Raw genomic sequence first — 14041 nt, forward strand, 5'->3', positions numbered from 1 at the left:
TCTGACAGTTGCCAACCTGCTATCTAAGATTCCATCTCTATTTTGCCAGTCAGATCACTTAGTTCACTAGATTCCACATATGAGTTAAATCATATGGTACTTGTCTTTCTCTGACTTATTTCACTTAGCATAATGCTCTCCAGGTCCATTCTAGCTGTGCTAAATGGTAAGGTTTCTTTCTTTTGTATGGCAGAGTAGTATCCCATTGTGTAAATGAACCATAGATGAGCAACAATAATTCATTTCTCTTTCCATCTTCTTCTAGACAAAACAACCAACACTTCCCTCTCAAGTGGCAAGTTGGAGGAGCTAATTATTTTTGGTGTGTGAGGAGTGGGAAGTTTGGGATGTTGTTGTTTCTGCTGGTACTAGGTTTACCAGTTTGATTCATTATGCCATGGCCTTTCATAGTCAGCAATAGATTAATTGAAAACTCCATTGATAGGAGTGACTGCTACTCAGGCTTGATGCAGTGACTTGAATAACAGTCTAGGTCAGTGGTAGTCAACCTGGTCCCTACCACCCACTAATAGGCGTTCGAGCTTTCATGGTGGGCCGTAGCAGAGCAAACAAAGTATAAATAAAAAGGTAGATTTAACTATAGTAAATTGTTTTATAAAGATTTATTCTGCCAAACTTAGTGAAAATTGACATAAAGTACTTGGTAAGTAATTATTACTTTATGCTTTAACTTGCTGTAACTCTGCTCTGTAAACTTTATAAAGTAAAGTTACTTCCCTACTTTATAAATCACCATTACTGTGGAACCGATGGGTGGTTAGAAAATTTTACTACTAACAGAGATACAAAAGTGGGCAGTAGGTATAAAAAGGTTGACTACTCCTGGTAGGTCTTGGTTTCTCTCTGACCTTAGTATGATTTTGTTTCCAGTAAATTAGAAAAATTACTTTCAGATTCTCTTTTTGGTAGAAAGATGGCTTCAGTTCCTACATTTCTATTTCTGGGGGGGGGAGTATTTCATGTAAATACCATAAATTTCTGAGATTCACTCTCAATAGACAAACTTTGAATGTTCACCATTCAATATGTTGTTTGTCTTGGGCCATGCATACCTCTCCTCCAGAAGAACTCAGGGACAAATTCCTATGGAAACCTTTTATAAATTGACCTTAAATGATATCTAAAAAGAAAATAGATATAAGAAAGTAAATAAAAATAACTATTATACTAAGACCCTAAATCATATTAGATGTTTTGTAATTATTAGTTTTCTTTTCTTCATAAGCAATTGTGTAGATCTGCTCCCAAATATCCCTTACCAAAACCAGTTTAATCTTTATCATAGAGCTAGTTATACAGGTCAAATTCTCAAAACAGTTTAATTCAAGATCTAATATCAGGCTTGTTCTATTCATTATATCTAACATCCACCTGTCCATAATGCCTTTTGAGTTTTCACAAGCATTATTTTTGGTTAAAAATAACAATGTACTCATCTTGATATTTGGAAAAAGAATAGTGTGTTTTTCTCCATGGTTTTTGAAAGTTTATAAAAAATGCATATTTTGTCATCTAGTAAATAAATATTACATACTGAAAGATTATGATTTGTTAAAAATATAACTAGGAGTTATTAGTTGGAAAAGAGGAAATAAAAATACTAAATTATTTAAGTCATATTTTACCCAAGAAAGGCTGTTAAGTGCTTGATGAAATAATGGAAGGCGCTTATTATTTACAGTGTTTTTGTACTTCTGGAGAGAAATTTGACTAAAAATGATAACCTCAGGAGGATGGTCTGCTGACCTCTAACTCCGAGCCTGACTTCACTTCAAGTTACAGAAAAGAAGAGAGGTCACAGAAAAACATTAGTTTTCTTTCCACTAGGTTTCCTTTTTATATGCTTTTTTTTAATCTTTGGAGAAACATTTGTAGCACTGCTTCCTGTAAAAGTGATGTTTGAATGTATTCTGCAAAAGTTTCAATGCTAGTAACTCATAAAATATTCCTGAGGTTGGCAAGTTTCACAAGATGAAAGGTTCACACAGCCATAACAAGTATCTAAAGAGGAGACCGGAGTAGTGAGCACCAGCAGTTTAAAGCCCCATGCCAGATACTGGACTGCACTTTAAATTCTTATCATGGACCCCAGAACATAACATCCCTGCCATGGTTATTCTTCACTGGTTGGTTTAAGCTTTGTCAAACTACCTTACTACAAAATAATTGAAAATATGAATAAAACGGCTATGGTTTTTCTTCTTCATTTTTCTTAAATGATTAAAATTTTACTATAGAGAGTATATTTACAATTATACTTAGCTCCTTTTGCTCTAGCTTGAAAACAGGTCTCTAGTTTCTGCCAGTACTTGTAACCAAGGAGAATGATCACCACATACAGCTATCACTGATTGGTTGGAATTGAAAAGTGCACAAATGGATTGAATTGGAGGCCTAAGCAGTCTCTATGATCTAATCTTGGTTTATTTAATGCCAGAGGATGTTAGAATCATTCATATCTGTTTTGACTGACAGCATAGCTAACTAACAAGTAAGATTAATGTCAATATATAATTGGTGTTTGTGGGGAAAAATCTACATACATATATGATATAAAATAGATAAGCATTATTATCTATAATTTTTATTTGTACAAGTACATATATATATTAAATATTAGTTATAAACATATTTTATCCCCCTAAATGGACCACTGTTGAGATTTCTGCTTTCTATACTTAATTTCCAAAACAACTTTTTAGTAGTGTTTTAAATATGGACATTACTTAAGTATTGAAGAAAGAATGATTGAGTATGTATATAAAAAAACAAAACCCAAATTCCTGTCTAATGAATAGGCATTAAGATTTGTGACATATGGCATTAAAAATACTTTAAAATAATAATAAACCTTTATAGATGATCTATAAAAGCTTTATTGATTAAGTGGACTGTGTTTTTACTTACGATGTGGAGGCTGTCTTTCTATGACCACATAAATAGTCTTGGAAATTAACTGAAGGTTTCAGTTTCCTTTTGAAAATGTACTGACTGAACTGGCATGGCTAGCAGGTGCTTCTGCTCTACCCCTTCTGCATTTCTTTTTTATTTTTTTATATTTGTATTTTTCTGAAGCTGGAAATGGGGAAGCAGTCAGACAGACTCCCGCATGCGCCAACCGGGATCCACCCGGCATGCCCAGCGCCCGGGCCATCTTTTGCTCCAATGGAGCCTCGGCTGCGGGAGGGGAAGAGAGAGACAGAGAGGAAGGAGAGGAGGAGGGGTGGAGAAGCAGATGGGCGCCTCTCCTGTGTGCCCTGGCCAGGAATCGAACCCGGGACTTGCGCACGCCAGGCCGATGCTCTACCACTGAGCCAACCGGCCAGGGCCAAGCATTTCTTAACTTGAGATGAAAGCATGCTAGATTTTGCAGATGAGGCCTTAGGATGTATTATCTATAAAAAAATGTGGAACACAATTTAACAAGCTAAGTCTCAAAAGAAGGCTTTATCCTTATATCATAAGGTGCTTGCATATGTTATAAGTAAAATAAAATTTTAAGGTAGTTATAAAGTTTTTTCTTTCTGCTTTAATCCACTTTTCAATTAATTAACCAACATAAATGTCCCAATGAAGTAAGATAAGATGGTTTCTACTATACAAATTATAAACTCAGCATAAAACATAGATTTAATAAAAATTATTGCATTTACTGAAATGACATTGGCAAATCAAATGATATAGGTTTCAGGTGTACAATTCCATAATGATATATAATCTGTGCACTGTACTGTGTGTTTACCACCCCAAGTCAAGTCTCCTCCCAACACTGGTAAATTCCCCCTTTACCTTCTTCTTCCCTCCCCCACCCCCCTTTTTCTCTAGTTTGGGCCAGTGCTTGTAACCATCATACTGTTGTCTGTGTCTATAAATTTTTGTTTTGTTTTTTGATTAATACCTTCCCTTTTTTCATCCAGCTCCCTGAATTCCTTCCTCTCTGTCAATTGTCAGTCTGTTCTCTGTATCTACGAGTTTGTTTATATTTTGTATTTTAGTTCATGTTGTTCCTTAGATTCCACATGTAATTGAAATGATTTTATATTTATCTTTCTCTGACTGGCTTATTTCACTTAGAATAATACTCTCCAGGTCCATCTATGCTGTGGCAAAAGGTAAGATTTCCTTCTTTTTATTTTTAATGGTCGAGTAGTATTCCATTGTATAAACGTACCACAGTTTTTTAATCCACCCATTTACTGATGGGCACTTGGGTTATTCCAAACCTTGGCTATTATAAGTAATGCTTCAATGAACATAGGGGTGAATATGGGTTTTTTTGAATTACTGTTTCTAGTTTCTTCTGATATTTTACCAGAAGAGAAACTGCTGGGTAAGGAAGTTTGTTTTTAATTTTTTGAAGTAACTCCATACTGTTTTCCACAATGGCTGCACCAATCTGCACTCCAACCGACAATGCAGAAATATTCCCTTTTCTCCACACTCTCGCCTACACTTGCTATTTATTGATTTATTGATGATAGCCATTCAGACAGGTGTGAGATGATATCTCATTGTGGTTATAAGGTTGACAGAGTATCTCAGGTACAAACAGACCAAGATTTGGTAGTGTGAAGGGACGGCTCTGCACTGGACAGGTGTACAAGTGAAAAATGGAATGTATTCTAGAGCCACACAACTCAGTCATTCTCAGATTCTACCAGGAGTTTGATCTCAGAAGCCTGGGACCACCAGAAGTGAGGAGGATGAGGCTAGAGGATCTCTTATGTGGGGGACATGCCAGTCAGATTTGAGGGAATGTGGGGAGATTGGCCCCCACTTCAAAGCCACAAAACTCAGTCACTAACAAACCCTGAGTCTTTCCCAACAACCATTCCCTAGGCCTGGTAGTGCAAGCTCTGCTGGGTGAAACTACAGGTAGTCTAGAGGTGGGGCGGCCGTTGCATTTTCCTAAGCTAATGTCACATGGAAAGGAGTGCTCCACTTGAGAAAATGGCATCTTGTGTTGGGAGAATGACTTAACACAGAATTTGTGGCTGTTGTCCCTTCAGCTCCCTCCCCAGAGCCACAAACCCCGGTCTCTTCTCACATGACTGTAGTCCAATTCCCTCTTCCTCCCCTAGAGCGCAGGATGAGTGGCTGCAAACAGGACTTCGTGCATTGGTTTTTTTTACCGGATACCTGTGTTTCTAGCAGACTCTTATTTCTCTGTTGTAGACAAAATCCCTGCTGATTTTCACAGTCAGATGTTATGTGGGTGCTCTTTCCAGGTATGGGATTCTGGGCTGGGAAACATGCCTCAGGGTTGAGGCTCTACACGTCTCAGGAAGAACCTTTGCAGCTGAGATGTCCCTCCAGACCCTCAGCTGTCACCCATGCCAGCAGGACACTTCTCAGAATGAACCTTTGCAGTTGAGATGTCCCTCCAGACTTGCAGCTGTCACTCATGTGAGCAGGACCAGTGTTTTTCTCATCTGTGCCCTGTGGCTTTCTCCTTAAATCTTTATATATAAGACATCTATTCAGTCTTCAGTTGGTCATTCAGGCTCATTTCTTTATATTTTATTTGTAATTCAAGTGTGGTTCTGGGAGGAGGTGAGTGTAACATCACCTACTTCATTGCCATGTTGGATATTCTAGTTCTTTTTTAATAAGAGATAACCATGACACTGAAAATTATATTTTTATCTCAATATTTTAAACATGGATCTTTAATTTCTCTAATTGAGACTTCCTCTTAGAAATTAAATATATAAAAATAACAAGTGCCAATAATAAGAAGGCAGGAGAGACTGATTTTATATTTGCCAAGTTTTTAGAAGCATATTAAATAAAACCTCCAGCTATAACTGCTCATTGCTTAAACAGATGTCATTATCTCCAGAATTTGATTGACAAAAATTCTTCTAAAGACTAATACCATTTGTTTACAAGTCTTTCTGTTAAGAATAAAAAAGAAATGAACTGGAGCTTTGAGTTGGTGAACAAATGAATTTTTGGAAGTGTGTGTGCCCAGAAAGGCATGGAAATTTCATTTCTTACCTCCTTATACCTTTCTGTACATATGCCTTCCATTTGTCTGTTCTTGAGTTGTATCCTTTATAATAAACTGGCAAAGAGTTCTTCAGTTGTTACATACTTGGCAAAGCACGTTGGTTTGTGTGTGGGAATCCCTAAAGAGAACTTAGCATTCACTGTTAATAGGCTTTGTGGTTCGGGTTTTCAGTCCACTGTGAATAGATACCGGGAAGTTTATGTTAAAGGCTTTGAAAATGTCTTGTGTGGAGGAGAGAAAAACATGAGCCTGACTCCCATCTCTGTCAGAAACATGTGTATTAGAAACAAGTTTGGATTAGATTTCAAGCTGGAAGATTCTTTGTAAGCAGCATTAACAGCTCAGCATGTTCACTTCCCAATGGGAATTATTGCAGCAAATGCTGCTGCAAAACAGTATAATCAGAAAATGTAACAAATATGCCCTGTAGTCACAACAGAAGTGGAAAGATGCTAATAAGGCTAGTTACTTTAATAATGAGATGGTATCAATGTAGAATAATGACAAGAAAAAGAAAAATGGGTAATGGAAGTAGATGAGCATGCTTGATCCCAAACAAACTTAGAAGAGTTTAATAAACTTTCTCTATTATTGGAAGGACTGTCACTGCAAGGAATGCATAGGAGTAGCTGATGCTTTCATAGCTAGTGGACATCCTATTATAAAACATAGGTTCATTCCACTAGCAAGAATTATAGTCTATTTTGTGTCTGGATGCTATCCTTCTGATACAGATATTGGTTTTGTCCCTGCTATCAGTGGGGCACTAAATAAAATGACTGTATTTTAAAAACATGAATTTGGGGGAGATGAATGAAACTTTTGCTTTTCAGAATTTGGCAGTTGAGAAGAGCTAGGTTCTTGACTCAAGTAAAATCAATGTAAATGGAAGAGCCATTGCTTTGAATCAGTCTTTGAGAGGATCTGGTCAGTAATTATCTGGTTCATGAATTAAGGTGTCAAGTGAAAAATACGCTATTGGATCAGCTTACCTTGAAGTGGCCATGGTTGAATCACACTCATCATTTCAGAGGACAGCTTGAAAGCAAGGAGCCCACTGTGGCCCTCTGTTACTTTACTTGGCCAAGCCAAATTAAAATAGGTAAAGATGTATTTATTATCAATAAGAATCAGGTTAGAAATAAGTTCTCTCAAATTTGCACCAGTAAAATATATGTTTTGAACTAAAAAATAATTATAGAAGGACTTAAATTATATTTTTTCCAGAAACCACCACAAGTGCCTTAGATAACATTGCAGGGAATTCCATAAATGTTGCCTTAATTTCCAAAAATAAGTAAATACATAAATAAATCAATGATACATATCTCTCTAAGACATCCTCATAATTTCTCCTGATTTTTTTAATACTTTTTACTTACATTATTTTAACATTATTTACTAGAAACAAGTAAGAAAGAGTAAGATCCTGTCATTTGACCCTTAATTGGTACTCTCAGCTAGGCCTTGCTTGGTATTGGCTAGAAACTTACTTGGAACTCACAGCTCAACTTTTGGGTTTTCTGTTGAACTTTCACAAGAAGACTCAACATTAGAAAGACCTTTTTTTGACACTGATGAAGATAAGACCATTTGCATAATCATGTCTGAGCACAGACAAAACATTGCCCAAGCCACAAAAACCAAGCACAACCTTTTCCTATTATAAGTGATTGCTGTTTTTTAATTAATTAAATTAGCTTCACTACATTCTACTTCCCCTTAGATAAGATATTTTGAGATACTCCATCATGGAGTAGCTCCCACCTCCTGATTGTAAACTAACCATGGCAAAGTTCTGCTTCTTTTAACCCTCCCCAAAATAACTCAACCTAGGCTGTTTTGAATACTTTGTTATGGACTAAAGGATGCCCAGATAGCTGGTAAACATCATTTCTGAGTGAGTCTGCTTCTGGAAGAGAAGGTTTCATTCAATCAGTTGAGGGCCCAAATAAAACAAAAAGGCAGAGAAAGGATAAATTTGCTTTCTTTGTTTGAGCTAAGACATCTGTCGTTGGACGTTAGTCATTCCTGGTTTTCAGGCCTTTGGACTTGGACTGAATTACACCACTGACTTTTCTGGTTTCCTAACTTGCAGATGGTAAATTGTGGGATTACTAGGCTTCAATAATAGTGTGCACAAATTCCTATCTTGCTCTCACCCTCTCCATGAAGAATCCCTTGCATTGTGTTTCTCTGGAGAACTCTAGCCAAAACAACTTCTTACCAAGTCACTGCATATTTTTCCATGTATATGAACTTTCCTACTGCAAACAAGAATAAAGCCAAGTATGTTTCTGGTGGTCTTTGGCTGTAGTAGTGCACTATAACAAGAAAAAGAAAATATAAGTGTTTAAAGTCTTGATTGAAAAGAAAATATTACCTAAGTCCGGGACAAACACAGTGCAGGGAGATGGAAATAATAAGCAGCAAAAATAAAATTATTTTTTTCTAGAATTTTATATGGCCTCACACTACGGAGTATTATGACTTATTGATTAAATTAGCCAATTCAATAAAAGTATGGTGAATAGGTGCAGAGAAGCTGTTTCTGTATGTTTTGTTTAAATTACAATTAAATTTCCAGCTGGAGATCTTTAAAACACAGTAGAATCCTCGCAGGGATGGTATTTGCCTTATTCTATTTTGGGACTTTTTAGCAGCATCACCTTATAGCAGCAGCTGTTCAGAGTGCTGAGATTGGTATGAGTTTTTTTTCTACTGCTGGCAAGTTCAAAAGCTATAAAATATTTTCAGTTCATTTCAGGTTCAGGTATCCCTAGGAGCAATTGTCTTCATGCAATCAAAAGGGAAGGCACTAAGATTATAAAACAGCCATTCAGAAACGAAGTGCAAACTGCTGTTGGTTGGAAACTCCAACTGGGATTTTATTGCCAAACACCAGACATCAGAAGTTCAGTAGCTAAATTAGCCAGAGTAAACATCCTGAGGTGCAAAATGTGTGCTGGCTCATTGAGCTAACTATAATACACGTGGTTGACAGTAAGGCTGAGGAAAGACCTCAATAAATATGGACAAATTTATTATTGGTTTCTATATTGAAGGACATGATTTGGAAAAAAAAAATTCAGGTATAAGATGCAGAATAGAATTGTTGGGCCTGACCTGTGGTGGTGCAGTCGATAAAGTGTTGACCTGGAATGCTGAAGTTGCCAATTCAAAACCCTGCTCTTGCCTGGTCAAGGCACATATGAGAGTTGATGCTTCCTGCTCCTCCCCTTCTCTCTCTCTCTCTCTCTCTCTCTCTAAAAATGAATAAATAAATTAAAAATCTAAAAATAAAAGTCTAAAAATAAAAAGAATTTTTGGAAGGTTATGCTTTTAGTTGAAAAATAAACTGCTATATTAGGATTTATATACTATATATGTAATTTGAGTGCTAACTAATATAAGAATCTTATGAAAATCATTGTTATAATTATTTCAGTAATCTTAACTTAGTAATCATATATGGAAAATCTAGATTTTCCATGGCATTAGTTGTTAAAATGAGCATAGGTTAATACATATTTCCCACCTTTTATTCTTTCTTTTACTGTACCTTTTTCTTCTTCCTAAATCAAGAATTAAAAAAAAAATTACTGCCTGACCAGGCAGTGGTGCAATGGATAGAACATCGAACTTTGATGCGGAGGACCCAGGTTCAAGACCCCGAGGTCGCCAGCTTGAGTGCAGGCTCATCTGGTTTGAGCAAAGCTCACCAGCTTGGACCCAAGGTCACTGGCTAGAGCAAGGGGTTACTCTGTCTGCTGAAGGCCCACGGTCAAGGCACATAGGAGAAAGCAATCAATGAACAACTAAGGTGTCGCAACAAAAAACTAATGATTGATGCTTCTCGTCTCTCTCCATTCCTGTCTGTCTGACTCTCTCTCTGTCTTTGTAAAAAAATAAAAATAAAAAAAATTTACTGTTGTAATGAACATACCAAAAACTTCAAAAATCACAATTTTATACTCAATGACTTTTCCCAAACCAAATTGTATAATGAGCATTCAGATCAAAACATACGTTACCAGCATCATAGCAATGGCACCTCGATCAATATTAAATAGATAAATATAATAATTATTACTATTAATTTGTAGCAGCAGTAGTGTGTAGTACGAAATAATCTTTTCAGTGGTAACATAAGAATATGCCTTATAAGAGAACTGGAATTTCAAGCATATGAATTTTATTTTATTTGATTTTTTTCAAAACTATAGGTTGTGATAATGAGTTTAAATCTTATCCCACAAGTAATATAAATTGACTAAAATAATTTCTACAATAGAAAGGTATAAATGCAATTTTTAAAAAAAGAAAAATAGGACTTTCAGAATTGTGGATAATGAATGAATAAGAATCAAGTGGGGTTAGAGTCCAGAAAATCCACTTGGAAAATATGGAACTAATCCGCTAGATAAATTAAAATAAAATGTTTGACTAAGGATGTCCCAGTCAGGTTAAAGGTAATGGAAAGTATATAGCAATAAATGATAAAAAGAATAAATTGTGTCTAAATGACTGATTTAATGAGAAAAATTAAAGGAGAAAATGTCTGCTCTCAAGTCTGGCTTGGTGGATGTTCACATCATTAACGTTGAAAAATATAGAGGAAGAATAATAGCTAATAGCTCGTTTTTTTTTTTTTTTTTTTTTAATTTTTATGAAGCTGGAAACAGGGAGAGACAGTCAGACAGACTCCCGCATGCGCCCGACCGAGATCCACCCGGCACGCCCACCAGGGGCGGTGCTCTGCCCCCCAGGGGGCGATGCTCTGCCCATCCTGGGCGTCGCCATATTGCGACCAGAGCCACTCTAGCGCCCGAGGCAGAGGCCACAGAGCCATGCCCAGCGCCCGGGCCATCTTTGCTCCAATGGAGCCTTGGCTGCGGGAGGGGAAGAGAGAGACAGAGAGGAAAGCGCGGCGGAGGGGTGGAGAAGCAAATGGGCGCTTCTCCTATGTGCCCTGGCCGGGAATCGAACCCGGGTCCTCCGCACGCTAGGCCGACGCTCTACCGCTGAGCCAACCGGCCAGGGCTAATAGCTCGTTTTTAAATTATTTTATTGTAAAAATAAAATTCTTCCTGAATTCTTTCATTGTCCTTTTGATTTTTTTTTAAATAAAGCTAACATAAAAGTCACATGGCAATATTCTTCACAAAATAAGTTTCCTATCAGGATAATGTACTTGATGAGATCCAAGCACTGGCTCTTTAAACCATCAAGCTATTTGAGAATTTGTTTCTTATAAAACTTTTTCTCCATTGACTAAACCAATTATATTTATTGAATACTTAATAACTCAGTTGTTTCCTGAATATCTAAGACTAAATATTTTTAGACAACTTTTAACTCCTTTACCATAAAGCCTGTATTTCCATTTTCTTTTATTGTCTCTAATGTTCTTTCTTATGTTTATATATTTACTATTTTTCTTTCACTTATTTCCAGCCATTAGTTGACAGAGAAAAGGCTTTTTTTTTTTTTACATTTTTCTTAAGTGAGAAGTGGGGAAGCAGAGAGACAGACTCCTGCATGTACCCCTACTGGGATCCACCCTTCAAGCTCCTTATTTGAGGATGCTCTGCCCATCTGGGGCCTGTCCTGTTGCTTGGCAACTAAGCTATTTTGGCACCTGAGGGCCAACTTGCTCCAACCCAGCCATGGTTGCGGGTGGGAGAGAGGAAGAGAGAGAGAGAATATAGAAGCTGACTGGATATAGAAGCTGAGATATCCACACACCAGCCAACTCTCTACCACTGAGCCAACTGGCCAGAGCTAGAAAAGGTATTTTTTTAACTTCCTTTATTTCTTTTGTTTAGAAATCAGAAAATGTACATTTTATTTGCATCAAATTTAGCATTTTTATACACTTGATAATAATCAGGACTAATTCTTTCTCTTTTATTGGAAAATGTTCCATTGTTGATTATCTTCATCAAAATTTTATAGGCTGGAATGACATTTGCTTGTCATATCTCTTCTGTAAACACAGCTCTTCAAATTTTTTTATCTTTCACGATCTTGATAGTTCCTTGAGAAGCAGAGATCAGTTATTTTATAGAATATCTTCCAATATGTATGTATCTTAAGAATTTTTATTACACTGACTCTATACATTTGTGGCAGAAATGCTCTGAGTGGTATTTTTCTTTTTTTTTCTTAGTAAATGAGATAAAGAGGAAAATAATTCTGGTTTCTCTCATTGTTTTGACACTAAACTTGGTGTATTTACTGGATTTCTCTACTCTAAGGTTACTGTATGAGATCTATTAATACTAATAGGGAGATATGTTGAAACTATATAATTATCTCAAAACTCATTAAACATTCATCCACAAATATTATCAATCATTGATGATTTTCTGATTTTTATATAACATATTTCTACATATTTAATAATATGTATTCTTTACTATATATTATTTGTATACATATAAATATTTAATATATTTAAATTATAGTTATATAATTTATATAGTTATAATTCATATATATGAATTAAGTAGCTTATAAAGAAAAACTGTCTCAGCCTGTTTATTTATCTCATTAAGAATTCTTAAAACCTTGGCCAGTTGATTAAGTGGTAGAACTTCAGCCTAGCATGTGGATGTTCTGGGTTCGATTCCCAGTCAGGGTACACAGGAGCAACACCCATTTGCTTCTCCATCCCTCACCCTTTTTGCTTTTCTCTTCCTTTCTCTTTCTTTTCTCCAACCCAGCTGCAGAATGGCTCAGTTGCAGCAAGTTGGTCCTAAGTGCTGAGGATAGCTTCATGGCCCCCACCTCAGGGACTAAAAAATGGCTCTGGTTGCGAGGGAGCAAGAGCTCCAGAAGGGGAGAACATTGCCCCCTAGTGGACTTGCTGAGTGGATCCTGGTCTGGGCACATGAAGGAGTCTGTCTCACTAAAAAAAATAAATAAATAAAAAATTCATAAATTTATTTTATTAAGTCAGTTAAAAGCAATTACTCTATTTATTTTGTATTCAAAATATCCATTTGATGTTTTTGTCTGTCTGTGATTATGTATCTCTCTAGGCCTTGGAAATAGAAGTCATAAATTTTTGGATTTCAGAAAGGCAAAAAATGTATAGATAATATATTCATTAAGGAATGTGAATGAACACATATCTTAACAGTAAAATATATAAATTTCAAATTAAATGTGATTAATAAAAACTACATATAAATTTATCATCGTATTCAATTCAAAGCAGATTATTTTATAAAATAAATAGGAAATATTTTGTTTTCAAAGATTTTAAAATCTGCATTTCAAACTTGATACAAAATCCAGAATTTGATGAGTATGAAATTCTGTTAGAATTTAGAAAGATAGAGTAAAAGTATTCAGAAAATTCTGTTAATAAAGTATAAAAAATATTTAATATAATACCTATTAAAGTCCAGTAAGTTTATTTTTATATTTATGGCTGTTTAATATATATTTAAAAGGCTTATTTAGATTTACACATTGTATAATAAGTTGTGACATGAAATAATACTAATATGCTTAGAAATTTATTTTAATAGCCAATATATACAAGAATATAGAAACTTGTAAACTTTTACATTTTAAACTACTAAAATTACCTGAAAAGGTTCTGGTGGCAAAGAAAGCAAATCTAAGTATTTTAGATTAAAATCTTACTCTAAAAATTTCTGTTTCTAAAGATTTTGTAACAAGAAAGCATAATCACCATTATCTTTATCATCATCATCATTATTACAATGAAGTCTTTCTGAAACTGATCTCAAGACCTTTAAAGTAGGTTACTTTGTAAACTCAAAGGAACACTTACAAGGTTGCCCCTCTCATTGTCCTGCTTTTCAGTGAGGTGATGAGATTTTGGATGAAACTACAAGATGAATGGGAAATTTTTGTTGCCAGGGAAACCTCTATTAGAGGTTAGATGGTCCTTATGCTTTTCTTTTTTTCTCAAAACAGCAGTTCATTGGTACTTGAAGAAAAAGTTTAGGTCTAACATATGTCTATTCA

The sequence above is a fragment of the Saccopteryx bilineata genome, chromosome 5 (assembly GCF_036850765.1).
Source record: "Saccopteryx bilineata isolate mSacBil1 chromosome 5, mSacBil1_pri_phased_curated, whole genome shotgun sequence".
NCBI lineage: Eukaryota > Metazoa > Chordata > Mammalia > Chiroptera > Emballonuridae > Saccopteryx > Saccopteryx bilineata.